Genomic DNA, 26,420 nt, shown 5'->3' with positions numbered 1-26,420 from the left:
ACTCCGCCAGATCCTAAACTGGTATCGTCTCACCCCCATGCAAGTATCAACAAACGTCTTTAGGCTGATAATGGGTGTAATAGCTTTGAATAGGATTCTGGGGACCCTGTTAGGAATTTGGGATATTCAGTGGTGGTACAGTATTGTACTAAACCCTGAGTATAATACCTACTATTTCAAAGTTAGAAGGGCAGAAAAACGTCTCGTGCTCAACCTGCCAGACTCTGCTCGGGATCATGAGATTGATTTCCTTTATGTCACTGGAGCCTTTGAGCCACTAGGAGAGGATGGCCAAGTGCTAGGGCTCCATTGCCCCCACATATGGGGCTATCCACGTATGCTCTTGCTTTTTATCTTTTGCAATTTCTTCGTTTACTACTCTCTCATAGCTTTTTATGTGTCTAATTTTGGTTTTATAACTCCGATCTTGCAGCTGAAAACGTTAACAAACGTCCTAGACGTGAGCCGAGCTACGTCCGAACAAAGGACATTAACAGGATCCTAAAATACACAGGAGAACCAGGTACTCGAACAGCTGGTCGGGGTCGAGACGCTGATATACTGCTGGGATACGACCCTTCATACAGAGGGGTCATTGACAGAAGACTTGCCCATCCCAGCACCAGTGCTGCTTCTACCTCCACATCAACTTCTCCTCAACAACGTATTTCAAGACTTCAAGCTGGGGTTACTGTTGCTGGTCAACCTGGTGAAGTTCCTATTTCGGAAGGCGTGCCGCTTCCTCGTTTAAGACTCAGAAGATCTACATGTGGACCAGTTTCTGAACAGCAATAGCCCGAACAACTAGTTTTAAATCGTGATACCAGCCAGTCTCCCTCCTCCGGTTATTCTTGATCACCTCGTGATCCAGGTACAATGACCCGTCAACCTCTTAACCTGAGCTCTCTACTCACTGTCTCCACACGGGGACGTGGTGCTACCAGCAGGGTAGCATCAACTGGCGCCCCGCCCCCACGATCACGTCGTAATAGGGGGGGGATCAGCAAGATCGTCATCTTCTCCTCGGGAAGAGGATGGTTCCCTTGATGCTGCTAACGCTCGTCGGGACAAACGGCCTAGGTCTGAGGACCCTGCTGGTTCTGTTTCACAAGCTGATACAGAAACCCATCTCCCTGTGTCACCAACTGCTCAAGTACTTCCCCAAACATGGACGCCTCCATTCACTAGGGGAGACCGTCCTGTTCATGTTGGGGACAGTGCTAGTTCATCAGAAACAGCACTTGCCCTAGCTCAAGGGTTGCTGCTCCCTGTTGACATGCAGAAGGAAGCTGGATCTGCACCTGACCGGCTAGTATCCACTGGTCTCGTCAGTGGTATTAAGGTAATAACTAAAACCTTTCCTCAAATAAGTTGCAAACTTAGTATTGTACTTGATTACTAACTCTCTCTGGTAACCCATAGTTTATTCAAAAGATGGTTGCAATGAATCAAAAATTTCAAGAGGTTGAACAAGAGCGCAACAGGCTATTGAAAGATAACACAAGGCAACTTCAAACAATGACAAGGCTGGAGAGAGAGAGAGAGATAAGGCAAAGGCGGAAGCAACAGCGACCAAGGAGAAACTCGAAACTGCCGAGGAGGGTCTCAGTCAGGCACTGTCCAAAATTGATAATACAAAAAAGGCGGCCTACGAGGATGGATACCAGAAGGGCTTTGATGCTACCACTTCCAGTTATGTGGAGCAGATGCCAGCCATCCAAGATCAGATCTGGGTTGCTTGCTGGGAGGCGTGTTCGACCAAAATGGGGGTTGCTGAAGATTCGCCCCTCTGGGAAGATAATGATTTGCCGAGCACCCGTGCCCAGATCATTGAACAACCAGCGGAGCATCCAGTAGATGACATTGAACAACAAATCGAAGAATTTGCCAATGCTGAAGAAGACACGGCTGCTGATGTGCATCCTGCTTAATCACCTGCTCGGGTTTCAACCCTTGAGCCCATTGACTTGGAGGAGAACGCAGTTGTGGATGGTGCAGATACTGATATCAACACTAACACTCCTGAAGTCCAGAATGTGGACTGAGCTGGTGAGAATATGAGCTGTTTGAGTTTGGTTGCTGGTCCTGCGTGACCATAAACATATTTTGGCCCTGTGAGGCACCAGTACTATCAATACTTTGTTAACACAGGTATTCGGCCCTTCGTGGTATAACCTTTTTATGTTTTGTTCGGCTATCCTCGTGTTTGCATCTCGTACTTGAGAACGACAGTTAAGTTTCACGTACTCAAAAAACTTCTAAGTATTACGTACTTAAAAATACTTGTGTTTTGATAACGTTTTAAGTTTCTCGTACTTAAAAATTCATACAAGTGTTTCATACTGGTTAAGTATCACGTACTGATAAAATGGTCTAAGTTTCTCGTACTTCAATAGTTGTGGCCATCATATACAAGCCAATTGTTTTCCAAGTGTCTCGTACTTTAAATTCCATACAAGTGTTTTCATACTTGTACTCGTTAAGGTTCACGTACTTAAAGAATCATATTTGCGTTTAAGTTTCACGTACTTAAACCAGGCATACAAGTGTTTACAAGTATTTTTCATACTTGTATGCGTTAAGTTTCACGTACTTAGAACATCACACAAGTGTTTCGTACTTGTGTTTTACAAGTGTTTCATACTTGTGTTTAAGTTTCACATACTTAAATGTGGCATACAAGTGTTTACAAGTATTTTTCATACTTGTATGCGTTAAGTTTCACGTACTTAGAACATCACACAAGTGTTTCGTACTTGTGTTTACAAGTGTTTCATACTTGTGTTTAAGTTTCACATATTTAAATGTATACCCTATACCCTGCTCCTCAATACGAATGAAGGAAACTAATCTCGTAGTTCGTATTTAAAACAAATACCAAGAACACAACAGTCATACTAAAATAGTTACTTCATTCATAATCTGTAAAACTCAAGAGGGCGTTATTCGTACCCCTTGTAACTAGAATGACAAAACTAGAACACAAGAGAGTTTTATTCGTAACTCTCACACAATCACGATGTGCATAAAGAAAAAATATATTCATATAAAAAACTTTCTCAGATTATGGACATTCCAAGGTCTTGGCACTGGGTTCCCGTCCAAGTCTGCCAATCGATAAGCCCCAATGCCCACGATTTCTGTAACTCGATATGGGCCTTCCCAATTGGCCCCCAACTTTCCCTCATTAGCCACTTTAGTATTGTCGAGCACCTTTCGTAGCACAAGGTCTCCAACACCAAACTCTCGTGGGTGTACATTCTTGTTGTAACTTTTGATGAGCTGCTTTTAGTATGAGGCCAAGTGCACCAGGGCCCGCTCTCGTCGTTCCTCGGCAAGGTCTAATTCAATCTCCAAGGCTCTATCATTTCCTCCACTTTCAACCAAAGTGGTCCTGTTGGTCAGCAGACCTATTTCCAATGGAATAACAGCCTCTGTTCCATATGCTAATGAATAGGGGGTCTCTCCAGTAGACCTCCTTGGCGTTGTTCGGTATGCCCAAAGTACCAATGGCAATTCATCAGGCCATTTCCCCTTTGCTTTATCCAACCTCTTCTTAATTCCATCAAGAATTGTTTTGTTGGAAGCTTCTGCCTGTCCATTACTTTGAGGGTAGGCTGGAGTTGAGTAGTAATTTCTTATCCCATATTGGGCACAGAAAGTTTTGAACTTCTTCTGAAACTGGGATCCATTGTCTGTAATCAATGAGTATGGGACTCCAAAACGAGTAATGATGCTTTTCCACACGAACCTCTCTATCATAGGTTCGGTGATTTTAGCCAATGGTTCTGCCTCAATCCATTTGGTGAAATAATCTGTTGCAACTAGCAGGAATTTTCGATTCCCAGTTGCTTTATGCAATGGACCCACTATGTCCATTCCCCATTGAGCAAACGGCCAGGGACTTGTCAAAGGCACCAGATCCTCGGCTGGTGTTCGAATCATTGGTGAAAACTTCTGACACTTCTCACAAATTTTAACGTACACCTTAGCGTCTTCTTGCATGTATGGCCACCAATATCCTTGGGTGATTGCTCGGTGGGCTATGGACCGGCCCCCAGCATGGCTTCCACAAGTTCCCTCGTGAATTTCGTGGAGGAACTTTTGCACCTTCTCAGGATGCACACAAAGCAAGTAAGGTCCTGTAAAAGACTTCCTATACAATTTTCCCTCTGGGGATAACCAGAACCGAGCAGATTTGGTCCGAATTTTATGAGCCTCCTTTTTGTCCAAAGGGAGTGTTTCATCTCGTAAAAACTCCACTATTGGGTCCATCCAACTTGGTCCTTGGTTCACGTCCAAGACCATCTCCATGCTTCTCCCAATGCTCGGCTCAGTCAGATACTCCACGACTATTTTTCTTTTAAACTCAGATGGTACAGCTGCGGCTAACCATGCCAATGAATCTGCATGAGCATTCTTTCCAGAACTTATCTGCTCAATATACACCCTTTCGAAGGTATCGAGCAGGTCTCTGGTCGCTTGTACATAGGCTGCCATCTTCTTGCTCCGGGTTTCATATTGTCCAGACAGTTGATGGACTACGAGTTGTGAATCAGAATACACCTTGACACGTTCAGCTTTTAGGGTTTTTGCACTTCTCAAACCAGCTAAGAGTGTCTCATACTCTGCCACGTTATTTGATGCGTTGAACCCTAGCCAAACCGATAGTTCCAACATTGATCCTTCAGGGGGTAAAAGCACAACCCCGATTCCTGATCCAGTATTACAGGCTGATCCATCAACGAACAGCTTCCATTCCAGGGGATCTTGTTCGGCTGTTTCCTGTTTCTTCGTTATAGGTGTCTTTACTTCACACTCCTTTCTCGTAGGAGGCAAAGGTGCAACTGTGGGTGAGAATTCTGCCACAAAATCAGCCAACACTTGGCCTTTGATTGCTGTGCGTGGCTGATAATCAATGTCGTATTGGCTCAACTCAACGGACCAAGTTGAGATCCTTCCCGAGAAGTCTGCTTTTCGTAGCAGTGATTTTAATGGGAACTCTGTGTAAACCACAACTTTACGGCTCTGGAAATAATGCGGCAATTTTCTCGTTGCTGTCCTTAGGGCTAGGACTAACTTCTCGAGGGGCAGATATCTTGTTTCCGCATCTAACAACATTTTACTTACATAATAAACAGGGATTTGCTCGAATCCCTGATTTCTCAAGAGGACTGCACTCACAGCATGCTCAGAAATAGCTAAGTACAAAACTAGGGACTCACCTGGCTCTGGAGTTGAAAGAAGGGGAGGAGAGGCCAAATATCCCTTCAGATCCTGGAAGGCCTGTTCACATTCTGCTCCCCTTTTGAACCGTTCCCTTTTCTTTAACAGCTAAAAGAAAGGTCTGCACTTGTCACTTGACCGGCTAATAAATCGATTAAGAGCTGTTGCCATCCCAATCAACCGTTGGACTTCTTTCGTTGTCCGAGGACTCTGCAGATTCTGTAAGGCCTTTATTTGGTCAGGATTCACCTATATCTCCCTTAGAGTTACAAGATGGTCCAAAAACTTTCCAGAACCGACTCCAAACGCACACTTCGAGGCGTTGAGTTTCAACTTGTATTTCCTCAAAATCTCAAAAGCCTCTCTCAAATCTGCAATATGGCCTTGCCCAGCTTTACTTTTCACCACCATGTCATCTATGTAAACCTCCATAGTTTTGCCGAGCAATTTTCTGAACATGATGGTTGCCAATCTCTGATATGTTGCCCCTGCATTCTTCAATCCAAAGGGCATGACATTGCAGCAGTACAACCCTCGTGGTGTAATAAAAGAAGTCTTCTCCTAATCTAGCCCAAACATGGCAATTTGATGATATCCTCGATATGCATCGAGAAAACTCATTCGTTCATATCCTGCAGTGGCATCAACGAGTTGGTCTATCCTTGGAAGAGGGAAGCTATCCTTTGGGCAGGCTTTGTTCAGGTCTGTGAAGTCTACGCAGACTCGCCACTTTCCATTCTTTTTCTTCACTACAACAGTGTTGGATAACCATTATGGGTAGTAGACTTCACGTATTGCTTTGGCCTCCAACAAACGATCGACTTCCTCGATAACTGTATCCACATGCTGCACGGCTGCCCTCCGTTTTTTTTGAACGATTGGCTTATGCTCAGGATCAATGTTTAAATGGTGGCAAATTACGTCTGCACTTACCCCAGGCATTTCTTCTGGTGTCCAGGCAAATACGTTGACATAAGTTCTTAAGAAACTTATCAATTCAGTCTCTTCGTCTGCTGGCAATGATTCCCTAATCAGAAAATACCTATCTGGATCAGTCTCATTGATCAGTGTTTTCTTCAAATCCTTAACTACCCTTTCGGTTGGGTCTTTTCCAATATCCTCAATGGTCGGCAGATCCGGAATTTCCACAGTATTAACATGGTGGGCATTATGGACTCTCTTTATGATGGATACCAAACATTGTTGAGCTACCTTTTGGTTACCTTTGATGTGCTCAATCCCATTAGACCCTAGGAACTTTACCATCTGATGGAAAGTTAAAGAGACTGCCCTCATCTTGTGCAACCATGTTCTCCCTATAATCACATTATTGGAAGACGGTACATCCACCACTAGGAAGTCGGTTCGTAGCACCACTGTCCCAGCCCAAACAGGCAGAGTTACCTTGCCTAACGGCCAAACTGCTCCTGCTCCAAAACCGACCAAAGGAGTTACTGATTGTACCAAATCTTCTTGAGTGAGCCCCAGTTTCTTGAATGCACCGTAGTATATCACTTCGGTGCAACTCCCTGAATCCACCAGGATTCTTTCCATATCATATTCCCCAACTCGTAGGGTTATGACCAAAGCATCATTGTGAGGTACCTGGACTCCTCCCAGATCTTCATCTGTAAAAACTACGCCCTCGTTGCCTGCCCCTTCGTTGCGCCCTCTTTTCTTCCCCAACTGCATCACATGTTGGTCATGTTTCACTTGTCTCTGAAGCAATCTCACCTCATTTCTCGTATAAGGTTCGGCTAATCCATGTATCATATGGATTACCCCTTTTGGATTTTGTTCGTAATCCAACTCCATTGCTTTGTCTTTATCCTTGGGATCTTCTTGGATAAATTCTTTGAGATAACCTCGTGAAACCAGATCATCAAGATGCCGTTTAAACATCTCACAATCCTCAGTCATATGGCCCCAATCCTTATGGTAACTGCAGTGCTGATTCGTAGCACATTTTGCATCTTTATTCCCACCAAGAGTTGGGGGCAATTTGAAATAAGGTTGATTCTTTATTCGATAAAGAATCCTGTAGATGGGCTCTTTACAAACCGTGTTTATTGAAAAGAATGACTTGGGATCCGGGGGTTGTTTGTCCTTGAACTGCTCTTTCTTTGCCTGCCCATAATCTTTCCTTTCACGATAAGTTTTGGGCTCTGGCTTTTCTGCTTTCTTTATAGGCCCCTTTACTTGCTCGGCGGCCAGCTTACCGTCCTCCCGTAGAATGTCATCCTCGTTCCTGGCGTGCTGCTCAATTCGCTCCATCAATTTTGCCAAGGTCTGCACTGGACTCATGTTTAGGGATTTACGCAATTCCCCCCGAACAGGTAAGCCTGTTTTGAACGTGGCTATTGCGTATTCGTCGCTACAACCTTCAATCTCGTTGAAGGTTTCCCAGTACTTTTTTGCATATGTCCTGATTGGCTCGTCCTCTCCTTGCTTCATAAAGGAAAGACTCTCAAAGTTTTGGGAGCTTTCCTGCTTGTCAAAAACCGTGCAGTGAATTCCTCGGCCAACTGCACCCATGTTCGAATGGAGCGTGAACCCAATCTGTGAAACCAAGACAAAGCAACCTTCCCTAAACTCGACGGGAACATCTTGCACATGATTGCATCATCTCCTTCATGCATAAACATTGCTGCTGGTAATGTTGTATATGTGCCATGGGATCAGCATCTGTCTCGTAGAGGATGAACGTTCCGTGTTTTACCCTGGTCGGCAACTTAGCCACCTGTAACTTTTTTGCAAAAGGGGAGGATGCTATATTCTGAAGTGCTTTCCGTGCTGCTTCCCGTGCAGTCATGGTTTCATCCTCTGGTCCTTTCTTGGATCTAGTTCTTTCCCAGTCGGAATTAGGTCTCTCGTACCTGTCCCTGTGATGTTTCCTACTCCCTTCCTCCTCAGGGGTAGAGCTTCGACCTCTGCTTCTCCTCTTTCTCGGAGAAACCCTCCTTCGCTCGGGTGTTCGGGTCTTGCTTCTTTCTTTTCGTAGAGAAGTTTTATGTCGCCTTGGGGTCGGACTTCTGCTTCTGCTCCTTCTTCCTCGTGAATGAGCCTTTTTGTATTGTACCAAAGCATATTCACTGCCTCTAGAATTTCTTCGAGATAGTCCGAAATCCTCCGGATGTTCCCTGATCCTCTCTAGTTCTCTGATCTCATATTCTCGTTTTTTGATCAAACGAGCATACTCTTCGATCTCTTGTCTCTTTTTATCAAGAACGTCTTTGCTACGGTACACACTCCTGGAGTGTGCAATCGATTCATCCCCTCGATGGGATTTAGTCCTTCTTGTGGATCTCGATGCCGTCTCTCCATCTCCATTTTTGGAGTTGCCGTGGACGGCAAGGGGGCGGCCCTTACTCGTGGTCCTCTTGTGTCCTCCCTCGGGCTTTTTCGGAGCCCCGGATGGAGATTTATCCCCTCCTCCAACTAACACATCCTTTGGGTCGTGTGGTGTTGTTGGATCTACTTCCACCATGGTCGTATTTCAAAGGGAACTCGTTCGCTTCCCACAGACGGCGCCAATTGTAGGTGGACAAATTCAAGTAGTGGTCTGAACAGCACTGGAATGCAACGGCTTCACGTGCCTCTTGACCGGAACCCTAGTTTGTTAGCGAAACCCTTATCCTACAAAACAGACAAGGGGTGAGTGCACCTTTGCCTCTCGTGGCAAAGGCCCTCCGATGCCTTTGTTAGTATTTCGTACTAAAGAAACCCTAATTATCAGTAGGTGAATATCGAATAATACAATGTATTGCGTACCTTTTACCTCTAGGTTTATTCTGTTTATATAGATATTCGTATGCTTGGCGCCCAAGCATCCCTATTGCTATAGGATTTCCAACTTGTATAGGAAACCCAGGACATCAAGGATTCTCATTTCCTTTATCAGCTCATTAAAAGAGTCCTCTTTGGATCCTTTTCCATAATGAGCTGAACATCCCATTCTCATTGGGTATCTTTACTAGATCCTATATTCCCGGGATCTTATTCCTTTACGGGACATGACTACTCTGAAATCTTTCAGAGTATTCCCTATGCTCCTATTCTTGATTGAAGCTCTTTCTTTGCTCGGCCATCTCATGGCCGAACAGACGGCTTGGACCATTGACTTCTCATGTCACTGGTCCATATTGCCGAACAATTATTTAGCACGATGACTATCCTGTCTGTATTCAAACTATGGTCCCACGTACCATTTGCATTGCTTTTAACCCGTGATCCCTCGTATCACGTGCTTGGTTCTTGCTTCATCTGTTCGGCTGTTTTATAACCGAACAGTCTGCTTTGGACCAGCTACTTCACATGTAACTTGGTCCGATGTAATCGGAATGACTCTAACTGTCGAACAGTCAGTTTATAGTCATGACTTCTCATATTGTTGGCCCTTAATTTGCCGAACAGACAGCATGGATCAATGATTTCCCATATCATTGGTCCATATCGCTGTTCACCAAACTGCCCGGCGGTAAGTCCTATCATACTTACCACGTGCTCCCGAATATCACGTGTTCGGCAACAAAATGTATGTTCTCGGGAATACCTCCCTACAGATTGCAGTGAGTTAAGAACGAAATCGATCTGGGTTTCCCCATCAATTTCAGCTCCAAGGATCTCTAGTTCATTAAGAAGAGCTATCATCTTCAGAACATGATCCCTAATCGGGATCCCTTCAACATGGGTGATGCTCACCAATTCTTTCAGAGCAACTAGCCTTGCTGTCCGATTCTGATCCCCAAACATTTCTTTGAGGTTCAGCATCAAATCAGAAGCAGTTTCCATAGCTTGATGCTGATGTTGCAATATATTCGACATAGAAGCCAAAATATAACACCGCGCCATCTCATCAGCCTTAACCCAATCTTTATAAGGCTTTGTTTCCTATTCTGTGGCATTCTCTTCAGGTATAGGAGGGCACGCCGTAGATAACACATATTTGTGGCTCTCAGCAGTTAACATAATATTCAAGTTTCTTTTCCAGTCAACAAAGTTTGGTCCAGTAAGTTTATTTTCTTTGAGAATAATGGCAAATGGATTGAAAGAGCCCATTTTTGAATCTGAGAATCAAATAACATAACAATCAATTATGAAGGGCAATAAAAATTTTGAATTTCATTTTAATATTGGTTCCCTCTACCACATGTTAAAAGAAAAACATTGGCAACCCTACACACCGTGAAGAGCATGCCTCGATGGGAAGTCGCTACTCTTTATCATTCGTGTAGATAGGCACAACTTTTTAATTTTACTATCTAGACACTATACCGTGCCAAGCAAAATTAAATAGCCAATATAGTTTCGGTCCTATAAATAATAATAGTGACTCAGATGGTGAGGATACTATTGTTTACAGCTAAGTGTATACCATTACCTAGCCCCATGACCCATTGTTCCGTTGTGAATTACCTCAGATGGTGAAGTAATTCACACAACAATTATCATAGACTTATCCTTTAAGAAGTTTGTACCGATGATGCCACAATTAATTTTGTCCGATAGGGAGGAAGGTTCTGAAATCAACACATAAAATTAATTATATCACCTACGAACTAGCAATGGAGACCATGGGATTTATAAAAATAAACTGCCTCTCTCACTTAGTTATTTAAAAATTTGTGAGGGTTATCAAATTTTCGAGTTTGCAAAAAATGTGATCTAGGTCAAAGGCCATATATTACTATGTTGTCTCAATATGCTAAACTATCACATACGCAAACAATAAGGAAACACAAATAATAAGGAAACACAAGAACAGAATCCAAAATCCAATCGTGCTTAGGTAAGAAAATTCGGATCTGATGTATTCCCGTGTAAACTGCACAGCCTTCAGTATTTTGGCCATATCTTTCTCATCCGACCTCCAATTGAAGTGATTCAAATTGGGTTGGATTCGAAATTCAATTATCTACAACTTTTGTGAAGAACAGATTTTCTAATTCTAATGTTTACTGGGTCGAAATAGCCCTGCAATCAGACCCTACGAATCTGAAAAAAATCTGTTGCGAGCTAAACAACTTGTATCTTTTGTATCTATCATCTTCGATCTCCGAATAACCGTTGAATGCTATTACTATCGAAGAAACATACAAACATCGATCTTATGCCTCCATTGGAGTTCACATGCTACGTTAATTATTACAACCACGAAAAATAATCGTGGCATCCAATAAATAACACTTGCTACGTTAATTATTATAACCATGAAAAATAATCGTGGTACTCAATAAATAACAATAACCACGAAAAATTATCGTGGGATCCAATCACATAAAATCAACAAAAATCATGTGACCATAATAGCTGAGTAAGAATGCTGCAAAAACAAGGGTTAGCACAGTTCTACGTTCTACCCTCTATAACCTACGGACAACATGACATGTTTAATCCATACGCGTGATTACAGCCTGCTCTGATACCACTGTTGGAAAACTGAATCCCCAAGACCCAGTAATGACGCGAACAGATTAGACAACAAAAATTGTAAAACCCTATAAAGCGGAATTAGGGTTCTACCTCAACTCCCTGCGACACGAACGCTGGTTGAACTTGTTATAGCACGCCTTGCTATAAACCACGAATACTGCTCGACCGTACCTTACAATCTTCTATTGTATTCCCTGCACGTCTAGAACACGAACCAAGTGTGGACTTTTTTGTGATCTATTTGCTCTCTCCAAGCCTGCCTCTATTTACTGAATAATAGAAAAACATCAAACTGACCTAGAGAGCATAACATGTATATATAGGGCTACGATAGGGGCCTAAGGAGTAATAAGCCTGGGCTCCCAGTGTAAATAAGAAAAAACTAATCCTGCTAGGATTCTATTTCTTATTTCACTAATTATAATTCACCCCATTGCAGAATTATAATTGCACTCCCGTCCTTATCTCAATTATATTACGAGCTCCATGATATTAAATACTTATTAATCTCCCCACGTTAAGATTACAGATACCCGTTGATTAAAATAAATTACTAACACAACCACCCACTCCGGTCACCGGAGCTTAAATAATGCTCCACTTAGTCTCAGATCAGCTCAGTCAATTTTATCATATTAAATTTGATAGCAATCAACTAAATGAGCCAATCAAACCCTTACTGATATCCAAATGAGTTGATTTTTTTACGAAAATCCTTAAAAACATGTTTTAAAAAAATTGAACGGCTTCAAGTATTCGCGTGAAGGTCCCACGTGGGGTTTCGAAAAATGTATTGGCAAATATATTGTCTCTAGAACCAGTCCTATATATACATGTAGAGCGATTAGAGATCGAGGGAGGGAAATCAAGTGAGAGAGCAGACAAGACACAAGAGTGTGTGCATGAGGCTAAAGGGGTGTTTGGTAAAACAAAAAACTAAAAATTATAAGTACTGAAAGCTGGATGCTAATTTTTTTAAGTTGCGAAACTGTTTGATATTTACTGAATTTAAACAAGTTGTTTGATTTGTAGAAGGAATTTAAGTCTTAAATTCACTAATTTTCCAACTTTGCCCTTGAAATCAATATTGTGCTTTTCAACATTGATTTGAAGAACAAATATAGGGAAAAAAATCGAAATGGTCCTTTTAGTTTAGTGTTTGTGTCAACTTGATCCTTGCAATTTGAATTGGCTCATTTTACACTCTGTAGTTTTCATTTTGTTCCAACTTAGTCCAATTACTAACTGTCGTTAGACTCCGTTAACCCCATACACGAATGCGCCCCTTTTCTAGGGTTAAACCCGTAATCTGACATTCTCCTCTTACCCTAATATACATCTAAACCAAAATACAGAGCCTCATTGTTTCATTCTCCATTTTTTTTCACGGCTTCCATTCTCCATTTGTCGCGCTCGGGATTTTACCTTCAACCGAAACGTGTCTCGTTCGCCTTCGGGGGGAAGGAGTGAGAGGGATTAGGGCCTGAATAAGTGATCCAATTCCTATGGATTGCGACGTGGTTTTTGAAGAAAAAGGAAAAATGAGGAGTTGTGTTCTATAAAAGTGGTTCGGATATTTTTGAAAAATGTTTGAATTTAAGAAAATGAAGTGGGTTTAATTTAAAAAGGGACCGAGTTTTCATTAAGTTGCCTACATATCTCTGGGTAAATGAGAATTAGGTCTGGGCCATAGTTCGGGCCACAAAAGTGGTTTAGAAAAAAACTTAAAGTCTCCACCGGGTATATAGAGTTTAGGTGTGCCTGGTCACCTCTTGAATATCGGAAGAATAATTCAAATATTTTAGAAAAAAGAACATAGGCTAGAGAACTCAGTTTTTAGAAAAAAAGTGACTCCGTTTTGCTTTTTAGGAAAAGGTTTTAGGTTTGCGAGGTTAGCGAAGAAAGAGTTCGGTAATTCACTAGAAAAGGGACCCATTTGTATCTGTGGTTAACGGAAGCTAACGGCAGTTAGTAATTGAACCAAGTTGGAACAAAATGAAAACTACAAAATGTAAATCAAGCTAATTCAAAATACAGGGACCAAGTTGACACAAACACTAAACTAAATGACCATTTCGATTTTTTTCCCACAAATATATGCATAGTTGCAATTTATCTCCTCTCTTCTTTTTTGAAACCACCCAAAAACCACCTCCACAACGATCACCAAATGAATAGAAGGTTTCAAGACAAATATATATATATACGCAATCAGAAACATACATCACCAAATGAATTGATTATGATTTGATTTTTGAGGTTAGGTCGTAATTGAGAGAGAGATGCGATTTAGTTGGGGAAGTTCTCAAACTAAGCCCATTTCAATAGCTAAGCCCATTTATAAATTAAAAAAAAAAACATATTACTACACCCTCGCTCCATTTCAATAGCTAAAATTTGGTACCCCTAGCATGTTTTTATTCGAGTCCGACTATGGGTACCGAAAATGTACAACGACATATAGGGGCAAGTACTTTTGGGATTTACACGAATAATCCAAACTGTTCATTAATTTTAAAATAAATTTTTGGATGCCCTTGCAAAAATTAGCTCAATTGAATATGTGTAAGTTGTTCATTCAATCTTCAATTTTTTCATTCAGAATTCATGATCCTAAATTTTGAATGAAACTTGAAAGATTAGATCAACCACTTACGCATATCCAATTGAGTTAATTTTTTGCTTGAAAAAATTATTTTAACATAAATAAATGGTTTGAATTATTTATGTTGGACCCAAAGGTAGGCCCCACGATTCATTCAAAAATTAATAAAATTCTTATTTTGCTGTTCAAAAAAAGAAGAAGGCCCCATGAGTCGTTGTACATTTTTGTATCCCTAAAATTTGGTACCATAGTACTTTTTATTTCATATTATGGGACCCGGGGGTGCTGTAGTGCACCCCCTGCACTACACGTGTAGTGCGGCCAATTCGGCCGTCCATCTCGGTAATGAGCGGCTCGGATTTTCATCTAAACAATGGACAGCTAAGATTTGTAGGAGTTCGGATTAAATCCAAGCCGTTCGCACATAGATGGACGGTCGAATCAACCGCACTACACCATGTAGTGCGGCAGGTGCACTACAACCCCTCCCATTCCCATATTATGTAGGAATATTTAAATATTTATCCTCTTTATCTATGCCATATAAGAATTCATCCTGCATTTTTTTCATGCTTATGTTTTCATCCTTTTAGTGTGTGAATTACTTTTCTTACCCTTTTCACCATGATATACATATATTATGTTATATTGCTTTCCAAATTTAGTGGGATTGGATTGGTTTGGATTGTTTTCCCAATTTAGTGGGATTGTATTAGATTATTTTCCTAATTCGATGGGATTTGGTAAATTTCAATATGCTTGATTACTCTTTTTTTTATTTATCATGAAATGTATTTGAAGACTCGATATTTTTAGGAATATAACATGATAATTTGATCATATCTTTGCATTTTTTCTTTATTCTTCGAGTTGGCCAACGGAACATAGCTAAATTACTATAAAAATATATATATAACATGATATCGTCAAACCGTTACAAGGTTAAGTTACCATAACATTACATGGTTAAATTACCATAACATGACATTATATGGTTAATTACTTATGATTACATCCTAAAATTCTTGGCCTATATAGACTAGAATTTTGGGATGAAAATTACTTATGATTTCATCCTAAAATTTTCAACCTATATAGACAAGAATTTTGGGACGTAAATTACTTACGATTTTGCTATACTGTGCCCAATCGGCTTAGCATTGGGAGGAATAAATTGTAAATTCTTTAAATATCAAGCTTCCACGTGTAAAATCTGTACCTTCCTTCAACAGGTTTTTTAAAAAGTCTCCTGCACTATTGTTTCTTCATTTATAATGCCCTTTTTGCCCTTAAGCATTTTTATTTCTTTTTTGGTAGTATTGATTTTCGCTGTTCATTTTTTTTTTCTGGCCGAGTCTCCACTTTGTTCATTCTTTCCCTCTCTGTAGATGTATAACTATAATCTTCTCTCGTGTACTAATGTTTTTCAAAATAGTTGTTTAGGTGTGGTAAAAAATTAACTCCATCCAATATCGGTAAGGCCATTTACAAAACAACCAACTCTACTTCAAAATTTTACATGGATTCTAAAACAAAATTTGATTTTTGTAAACACCTTACAGTTATCGGATGAAGCTGATTTTTTAAAAAAAACAAAAATAAATATTTTTAACAAAATAAATTGCTCTGATCACCTTTGTCGGGCCCGAAAAGGGTCCTAAATTGCACTATACATGTTATGTACAGTGTTTTGATGTACTCATAGCAGCTCTCTATTAGACCCACTCACACCAAGTAAAATCTCCAAACCATAGAAATTGAGATTTGAAGTATTTTTTTAGGTGTTTAAATGGTTGTCCACAGAACCACCCCGTGTGTGTGTGTGTGTGTGTATATATATATCGGGACGGTTCCGGGGACACCTAAAAAAATACCTTATAGTTTCCGATCAAATTTTTATGATCCAAGCCGCTCAATGTGATTAGAACATGATTTTAAGGGTACCCATGAGAAATCGGAAAAAAAAATCGGGAAGGGCTTGATCCGAACAGTTCCGAACAATTTTTTATTGAATGGTTCAAATAAAAACTGCTCAAATCAAGTCTTTTCCGGACATTTTTTTTGCTAATTTCTCGCGGGCACTTTTAAAATCACATTCTGCACACATTGAACGGTTCAGATTATAAAAATTTGATCGAAAATTATGATATTGAGATTTGGGGTGTTTTTTTAGGTGTTTTTTTGGGTGTCCCTTAAACTGACCCGTATATATATATACACACACACACACACACACAGTTATTTTTAAATAAGGAGGTCCTTATTTTAGTTAAAATAAGGACCTCCCCATTTCTCCCATTTTCTGATTGAATTTCGATAATCCGAGCCACTCAATGTGTTCAGAACGTGATTTTAAGAGTACGCGCGAGAAATCGGCAAAAAAAATGACTGAAAATGACTTGATTTGAGCAGTTTTTATTTGAACCGTTTGATAAAAACATAACAAAAACTGCTTGGATGAAGTCCTTCCCGATTTTTTTTTTGGCCGATTTCTCGTGGGTAACCTTAAAATCACGTTCTGAACACATTGAGCGGCTCGGATCATCAACATTTGATCGAAAAGGGAGGTCTTTATTTTATTAAAGTGAGGTGGTCCTTAGGAGAATGAGACTATATATATATATATATATATATATATATATATCAGGAGGGTTCTGGGGACACCCAAAAAAACACCTCATAGTTCCCGATCAAATTATGATGATCTGAGCTGCTCAATGTGATCAGAACGTGATTTTAAGGGTACTCACGAGAAATCAACAAAAAAAAAAGACCGGGAAGGGCTTGATCCGAACAGCTTCAAACAATTTTTTATTGAACGGTTCAAATAAAACTGCTCAAATCAAGCCTTTTCCGATCTTTTTTTTTGCTAATTTCTAGCGGGCATCCTTAAAATCACATTCTGCACACATTGAACGGTTCGGATCATAAAAATTTGATCGGAAACTATGAGTTTGAGATTTGGGGTGTTTTTTTAGGTGTTTTTTTGGGTGTCTCTTGAACCGTCTCGTGTATATATATATATATATATATATATATATATATATATATATATATATATATATATATATATATATATATATATATATGGCAGAAGGGAAGGAGGTCCTCATACGGAGTCGCACACTTACTTAAGCAGTGCGGGAGACTGGGGAATGGGTCGAGTAAACTCCCCTGGGGCCGGAAAAATAACAACAGACGAAGCTTTAAGCCACACCAACCCTTTGATTACTATTGATTTTTTCTTAGTGATTGGAAAGGAGGGCGCCTGGGTATGTTATAGAAAGGGAAGGGACCAAGCTCAAAGTCAGAGGCGGCTCAGCACGGAAGGAACGGGAAATCGTCAAGGATTACTTCTTTGTTGGCGAAACGAAGGGCTAAATAGCGTCAGTGATTCTTTTAGCCGGTCTGGATTTCCAACGCCTAGGGAAGCTGGTTGAGATAGATGACAGCACCTTTTTCCCCTCTTCCTTGCCGAGAGGGCAATCTTCTATATATATATATTAGTCCGGTTCCCTTAAGGAATCCCGCACGGGCTTACCGTGCGGGACTCCCATTTTCCGATCGAATTTGGACGATCCGAACTGCTCAAAGTGATCAGAACATGATTTTAAGGGTACTCGCAAGAAATCAGCAAAAAAAAATGATCGAAAAGGGCTTGATCCGAGCAGTTTTTTATTGAACAGTTCAGTCAAAAACTGCTCGGATCAAGCCCTTCCCGATCATTTTTTTTGCTGATTTCTTGCGGGTACCTTTAAAATCACGTTCTGATCACTTTAAGTGGTTCGGATCATTCCAATTCGATCGGGAAATGGAAGTCCCGCATGGTAAGCCCGTGCGGGATCCCTTAAGGGAACCGGACTAATATATATATATATGTATATATATATATATATGGGGCCGGTTCTAGGGACAATACATTTGACAACACTTTTGACAACACATTTTTCAGAGCTCCACGTGAATAATCGGAGCCGTTCAATTTGTTTAAAACATGTTTTTAAAGGTTCTCATAAAAAATCAACTCATTTAGATATCGACAAGGGCTTGATCGGCTCATTTAATTTTATCCTGTCAAATTTGATAAAAATCAATTAAATGAGCCGATCAAGCCCTTACCGATATCCAAATGAGTTGATTTTTTATGGAACCCCTTAAAAACATGTTTTAAATATATTGAATGGCTCCGATCAATTGTATGAAGGTCCCACGTGGAATTTTGAAAAGTGTGTTGTCAAAAGTGTTGTCAAATGTATTGTCTCTAGAACCGGCCCCTATATATATATGTATATATATCAACCACATCAAAGTCTCATGTCAAAAGGTAAAAGGAAAAAAATGAGAAAATTTCTGTTATATCCCTTCGACTTTAAGCAAAAATTCACTTTGGTACTTCATGTTTCAATTTGGACAAATATATACTTGTCTTTTAGAAGCTTCGGCGCCGCCAGCGCCGCAGTTGGCGGCGAAAGCTAAATCTTGATGTGGGTTGTAAAAATCTGGGCTTTTTGGGCCGTCAAGAAAGGAGAAGTGATTTTTAAGATGGAATTCATTTATCAAGTCAGTCTCTCTCTGTTCACAAAGAAAGGCAAGGCAACAGAGTTCATGGAGGAGTGTTTTTGGAACAGCGAATCGAGAACGGCGGTATGAATTTGAAGGGTTGAAAGGAGGAGGACGAATTGAGGAGAAGTGCAGATCTCTCGCAACCTTATCGTTCGACCGCGGTGTCTACGACGGGGACATCGAAACCATGCCTCCCCTCCCCTGTTGCTGCTCTATACGCTTTGATTGTTCTACAAATCTCAGGTTAACAACGACAACAGTTGGTTGAGTTAACTCAAACCGAATCACGGAGAGATCATCGAGAACAGAAAACAAATCTAGCGTTGAGGAAAAGTCAGAGTACTCGTTTTGACGACTGAACGGTGTTGATTATTTTTGTGTTTTGTTCCACTGAAAATCTAGAATTCATCCCCCTTAATAGGATATACAACTAATTAAATAAACAGTAAACTGATGGAAATTGGGTGGAAAATCAGTTGAGGTTTTGCACTGGCTGGGTTTCTTCGTGAAAGGGGGTGGAGATTGATGAGAGAAAGAGAGAAGAGGGGAATGGGGAATTGCACCCCCAAAAAAACCAGTGAGCACATGACTATTTGCCGTAAAAAAACAAACGGCATCCAACACTTAGATAACATTGAAATCAATTCCAAAATGCAAGTATATATTTGTCCAAATTGAAATGTGAAGGATCAAAGTGAATTTTTTCTTAAAGACGGAGGGATATAATAGAAATTTTCTCAAAAAAAATTGTTCATTCAGTAGAGAATGGAAAGAAAAGTACAGGAGACAGAACAAATGCTACCAAAATCCATCTACAAAAGTTAGCTTTTAAAATAACGAACCCATTTTTTACGTACATTTGTTTTAGGATTTTTCAGGAGAATTGGTTTTCACACTCTTTCTTGATACCCAGTACCCACACTCTTTTCTTTTTTAGTGTTGAAATGGTACGTATTTTTGTTTTTAAAAGACAAAAAATGATATGTAAAAATTAAAAAAAAAAGTGTGAAAATCAACTTCCTTTTTTATTCATTACTTTCTCCCCTCTTTCTGTGTGATCTTGAAATTAGAGATGTAAAAACAAATGGATTCATATGCATTGTGGTACTCCCTCTGTCCCAAATTTTTTGTCCGGTCCTCAAAACGAAGTGTTAAAAATAATATAATTTTTGCAAGAAAAAATCGAAAGTTTTTCAACAACTTACTAGATATCAATGAGTATTTTTAATTTGTGAAACAAAGTTTGAATTTTTTCTTGAAAAAATTGCATTATTTTTAACACTCTTTTTTGCAGACCGGACAAAGAATTTGGAACGGAGGAAGTAATATTTACCTCTTTCATGGTGGTACTGGTAGTATAAATCTACGGTCCAGATACAAAGAAGGAGAGAGGGAGAGATACAGTAATGGGGACAGACAAACTTGATGGGGTAGTTTTGTACTTTGCTTCATACATTAACCACTCAGGACCTCCTTACTGCGCGTGTCATACACTTCTGACATTGTCTTGGAAAAAACATTAAATTCATGCGCGTGTGTGACACAATCGTGCACCCTTTGGGCTTATGTTAGCATTTGCCAATTACTTATGATTACATCCTAAAATTCTCAGCCTATATAGACAAGAATTTTGGGCTGAAAATTACTTATGATTTCATCCTAAAATTCTTGACCTATATAGACAAGAATTTTGGGATGTAAATTATTTTTGATTACGTCATAAAATTCTCAACCTATATAGACAAGAAATTCTCGGCCTATATAGACAAGAATTTTGGGATGTAAATAACTCATGATGACATCCTAAAATTCTCGGCCTATATAGACAAGAATTTTGGGATGAAAATTACTTATGATTTCATCCTAAAATTCTTGGCCTATATAGACAAGAATTTTGGGATGTAAATTACTTATGATTACATCCTAAAATTGTTGGCCTAGAATTTTGGGATGTAAATTACGTATGATTACATCCTAAATTTCTAGGCCTATATAGACAAGAATTTTAGGATGTAAATTGCTTATGATTACATCCTAAACTATCCTTATATGAATTGGTCTGTGCAGCGGTCTAACAAATTTCGCCGAACTAATTTCATGGTAAACGGTCCAAATAATTAACCATGAAATGATAAGAACATACAGACATATTTCATGGTAAATGCTACAAATAATTTACCATGAAATCGAAAAGCTTGTATTACATATATGGTTTAAAATCAAGCCTATATATATGGTTTAAAATATATACATATATACAATTAACAACACTCAAAGGGTAATATCGGTATTAAAAGTATGAGAATGACGAAATCATAAGTTGCTGAAAAGGACATGATGAATTCATAAGTGAAGAGGGCAATAATGACGAATTTTTAAGTCTCCCTATTATGTACGCTAGCTTTGTACAAGAAACTCAATTATTTAGAAGATATAAAAGTAATGTCACCTTACAAAGTTTAATACTCTCCCCATTCATTTTGATAGTTCCTTTTGAAAAGATGTGCAATTTTTGAATTAAAAAAATATGTACTTTCGCCCATAACTTTTTGAATTTCTTCACACCAAATTAAAGAAATAATTGAGATCTTTACTTCAGTGCGAAGAAACTTGATAAATCATGTACGAAAGAACCTTATTTTTTGATTTAAAAATTACACGTCTTTTCGTAAGAGATCATCATTTTGGGACATAGGGGCTAGATTTCTAACATTACCTCTTGTTTAACATGTATTAATATTATTCAATCATTCTATTTCATTGCAGGTCGCTTTTTGAGTCTTGTTTGCTGAAATTGGGGTTGCGAAGTGTCTTGATTTTTGGGTGGGTGGGGTGTCGTGTTCATTGTGGGAGGTGGGAGTGTCTTGGTTTTTGGGTGTGTGGGGTGTTTTCCTGTTGTTTTGGTTTCGTTGGATCCTTTTGGGGGTGGAGTTGGGCGGTGTTTGGATTGATTTCTTGTCAATTCTTGCATCTTGATTTCTTTATTAATATAAGGAAAAGACTGCAATACACGCTCCTTATTTGGATGTGTATTATATGCACCCCGAAAATGTTATGAATTATAGAGAAAATGTTACGAATCGTATTGCTAAAAAGTTACGAATCATATAAAGGGTACGAGATACACCAAAATGTTATGAATCATAATGAAAATGTCACGAATCGTACTGCTGAAAAGTTATAAATTCTAGAATAAAAGTTACGAAACACGCTAAAATGTTATAAATGGACCATAAAATAGATGCATATGATACACCCTTTTAAGAGGTGTGTATTGTAGACTTTCCCTTAATATAATATCATTTTTCGCCGTTCAAAAAAAAGAGAGTTATTTTGTGATAATTTACAATCTGTTTTTTTTTTTTACATTGTAAAGAAAGCAAACAATTTGGGTCATTCCAAAATAGAATATAGCTGAACAAACAAAATAGAATAAGCAATGCTACGGAGGATATAGACAAAAGCGCAGAGATTTAGCCACAGAGTGTTTGAAACCGTCCAAGCAAGTGGATCGCAGTCAGTTGATGTGGGGCTCATACAAATCAAACGATTCTGCACACATTTCTATATATGCGTTTAAATTTGTGTCCGTATAATTTTTCAAATAGAATTAAATTAAATACAACTATATATGCAGTTATGAATTATGCATCATCATCTTGATTCAGGTAAGGGGCGCTATTTCGAACCAGCTTGGCAGGTCGACCCATGGTGGTATCGACGGATCCAGAAGTGAACCACTACCTGTTTCTGCAAGAAGGGAGATCGGTGGAGATGTGGTACTTGGACACGTTTTCAAAGCTCAAAGCTGTTTAAGTTGGATGGAGAATCCAGAACAAACGGATTCGGTGCAGTTCATAGATATGCTAGAGGCCTAGTCTTGAATCACTTTGGCACTGACAGCCTGAAAGGAAAATTGCTTCCTCAGATCGAAGAGATGATCGATACAACTCTTGGCAGTTGGTCTACCCGGGAATCTATCGAACTCAAAGAAGCCCTAGTGACAGTACGTAATAAACTAACTTCTACCTCACTACTTTTTTTAATTATTTTTTTTGCAGCAAATTAACACCGACGGAAGTGAACAAATACGGATACAAATGTTCTCGGATTTGTTCGACATCCGTGCGGCCCATATGATACAGAGTGAGAAGCCCGCAAGTAATTTGTACACTTCTATGTGTATCCATAGCATTTCTGTAATTTCATAATGTTAAGTTGTTGGAGACTAGTAGTACGTTTCATTAAATATATATGCCATGACAATTCACATGGACACTACTACACCAAACGATACCAACTAAATTCCGATTGGAGTTCGGGTGGAACCTTGGGACACAAAAGACTGTAGTGGGGCCAAAATGTGATTTACATTGATTGTAAACATGTGATCCAAATCGTTAAAGTTGTAGAGTTTGACCAAAGAAAAGGTCTTGGAAAAACTACGTTGATCAGACATCGTTGTCTCAATGAACCAATTATGTTATTAGCGAAACATGAATGTTGAATATGATTTTGGGATTGTATTTCAAAATAAATTTCAACCGATCAGGTGGTTAATTACTTCTATCTGATCGACCCTAATGTTTCATATGAATTTTCTACTTATCGAGCTCTACAACGTGGATTGTCCGGCTCTAACTTTTTTGCTTTTCGATTTCATGACTTGCAATATCTTTGCAATTGCAGATGGTTTTTGACTGCACAGCAAAGCACATGATTGGTTATGATCCAAAAAAGTCATCGGATATATTAAGTGAGGACTTTACCATAATTTTGCATGGTCTCATGTCACCCTTTGAATATACCCGGTACTACTTACCACAAATGTCTCAAGGTAATTTCTAGAATATATACCTAATTAATCATAGTTTATTAGAGTTACAAATTGGGGAAAGTACAACAACGATTCCTATGGCTTCTCCTTTGTTTCAGTTTCGTCCTTGCACTTTGAATTGGCACAATTTTGACCTTTATATTTTCAGATTTTTACCAATATATGTAAAATCCCTAACGGTGGTTTGGTTATTTAATAAAAAGACGTCACCTGTATTTCGATGGTAAAATAGTCAAATTAAACTATCCTACCATCAAGCCACCACAAGCACCCTGCCACCTCCATCACAACCCACTACCCCATGACATGGATTGCATTAAATTGATGCAATTCTGAAAAAGGCACAGTCAAAATCGAGCCAATTGGAAGTGCAAGGACTAAATTGAGGCAGAGAAGAAACTACGGGTACCATTGCTTTAAACTACTCTTAGTTTTCTTCTTATAAAGGTTATGATTGTCCACCAAATTTTCAGGTACAAAAGACGATAATGAACATGATAAGGAATATGGCAAGGGAGAAACTTAATAATGCACCAAAGAGAAGTGATCAAGGAGACCTACTTGATCAAGCTGTCAGAGAGATGAACCGTGAAAAGTTCTTGACAGAGGATTTCATTGTCTACTTGATTTCCGGAGGTTTATTTGCCAGCTCTGAGTCCATTTCATCGGCCATAACATTAGCAATTAAATTACTCTGTGAACACCCTTCTGTGGTCAATGAGCTAAGGGTAAGTACATGAGCAAGTGAAAAATAATCGGAGTTCTACACAAATAATTATAGTAGTTCAATTTGTTTAAAACATGTTTTTAGCAGTTCAAGTGAAAAATCAACTCATTTGGACATCGGTAATGGCTTGATCACTTCATTCAATTTTATCTTGCAAAATTTGACAGGAATAAACTGCTTGCTGGACCTAAGTGTGTCGTAGTAGAGGGTGCCCCAAGCGTAGGACTAAGTCGTCGGCAACATGGTAAACTCAATAAGACCAAGATCAAATTCGCAGGGAGCCAATGTAGCTAGGTAGAGAGGTTTGATTTACGTAGGGTTTTGGCATTCAGGACGGCCAACCTTTAGGTTTGATTTGAGGTGGAGTTTCTCTCTATCTCCGACTTGACTGGAAAATGAACTTAACAAAAAATTTAACTAAATGTGAGGTCTAGGGGTTCAATCCATCCACAATCAAAGTTATTCAACTCTTCTCAATGACAACTTAAGTGAGTGTCAGAGTCATTTGTTCTCACTCGGAAGTTTTATTAACCAATGTTGTTTGGAAATGGAGTGAACTCTTTTGGGCATTTTATCAAACGCTTAGAGTGACATGATTTCAAGCATTGTGTGTGCCAATGTTCTTTCTCTACACACAATCAAAAAAGTTAACAACTCTAACTTTGTATTAAAAGGGGTAAGAGCTCAACAAATTCTTTGAGGCATTTTGGAATATCAAATAAGTAAAGCGACATAGATGTTCCAATTTTCTTTTTCTGCATATAAGCAAAGATTTAACAACACTGTTTTGGTTCAAAAAGGTAAGAACTCGGAACTGCCACCCACCGGAGCCAGGCTGCAACTCATTTATTGCTCACCGATTTTGTCATCTCACTCCCATTTCTTGTTCCACACTGGCCTACCGCAATTCACTCGTTACTGGCCTATATCTTTTTGGTAATTAATTTTTTCTTTTTATTATTTCATTATTTATCATTTTAGTAGACTCTCTATACTTAATTATTTTTCGACGTACTTTTTTTTGTACAATTGATAACATCTTTTGCCTGTCACAATTTAGTATTTGCCTGTGGTTTTGAGAAAGTAAATTATGATGAAAAGTGTACACCATAAAACATAACATAAAATATTTTTGTTTTCATGCATAGCTTGTGTAACGCCCCAAATTTTGGGTACGTTGAATGGACAATTTCATTGAAAATCTAAATAGAGTCTAGCTCAGTATTACAACATAATTCTCCAAAGAGTACTTTATTAAACAAAAGGAGGGTAGACTAGGGTTCCTATCTACTGCTCCGCCTCTTCATCCATTCTGGCCAGCTCTTCGGCTCCAAACGCTTCCAAGGTGTAAAGTTCACCCTGTTCATCTATAAGATCTGACACATTATACCGGCGTCGCCACCAATATAATATGTCAGGGTCACCAAAGGTAACACCGTGAGCTTACAAAAGCTCAATAGAATATCCAAACCCACTAACCCTTAACTTACAAACAATAGATCATAAAATCAACAGAGTATAAACGATAACACGTTCACATTCATTATTAACGTTGGTGTCCGTGATTTTCTATGTTTCTCCTACGCGACTCATTGTAGACCGTGTCACCATTTTCACTTTTCTTTATCCAAATCAACATTTTCAAAATCCGTTTTTAACACACCCAATCTCGGTTCCGCCGTTCCGGTCTCCCGAGTATCCTCACAATGGTTCCGCCGCACCGGGTTCCCATTGGCACACTTTGCATTGGCTCCTCTCCGTGGATAACCCAGCCACACACCCAACCTCGGTTCCGCCGTTCCGGTCTCCCGAGTATCCTCACAATGGTTCCGCCGCACTGGGTTCCCATTGGCACACAAAACACACACCACACAATGGGCTACCATGTCCGGCCACATTGCGGTTTCCAAAACATTTCACCCTTTCAAAACACGCATTTTCGTTAACCACACCCTAGGTGTCATGTTTCTAATTTTCTCGATTTCCGTGTCACGTTTTCATGCATAGACTCCGCGGTAGGACTTTTCACA

At 39.4% G+C, this 26,420-nt stretch overlaps 1 pseudogene; it reads left to right on the top strand.

Moving 5' to 3' along the window:
* Nucleotides 1–1,763: 1,763 nt before the first annotated feature.
* Nucleotides 1,764–26,420, top strand: part of LOC131302938 (beta-amyrin 16-alpha-hydroxylase CYP87D16-like) — a 35,337-nt pseudogene continuing 10,680 nt past the window's right edge.

Source organism: Rhododendron vialii, chromosome 10a (genome assembly GCF_030253575.1).
Source record: "Rhododendron vialii isolate Sample 1 chromosome 10a, ASM3025357v1".
Taxonomy (NCBI): Eukaryota; Viridiplantae; Streptophyta; class Magnoliopsida; order Ericales; family Ericaceae; genus Rhododendron; species Rhododendron vialii.
The sequence above is the reverse complement of the archived record's forward strand: the minus strand, read 5'-3'. Positions and strand labels throughout refer to the sequence as shown.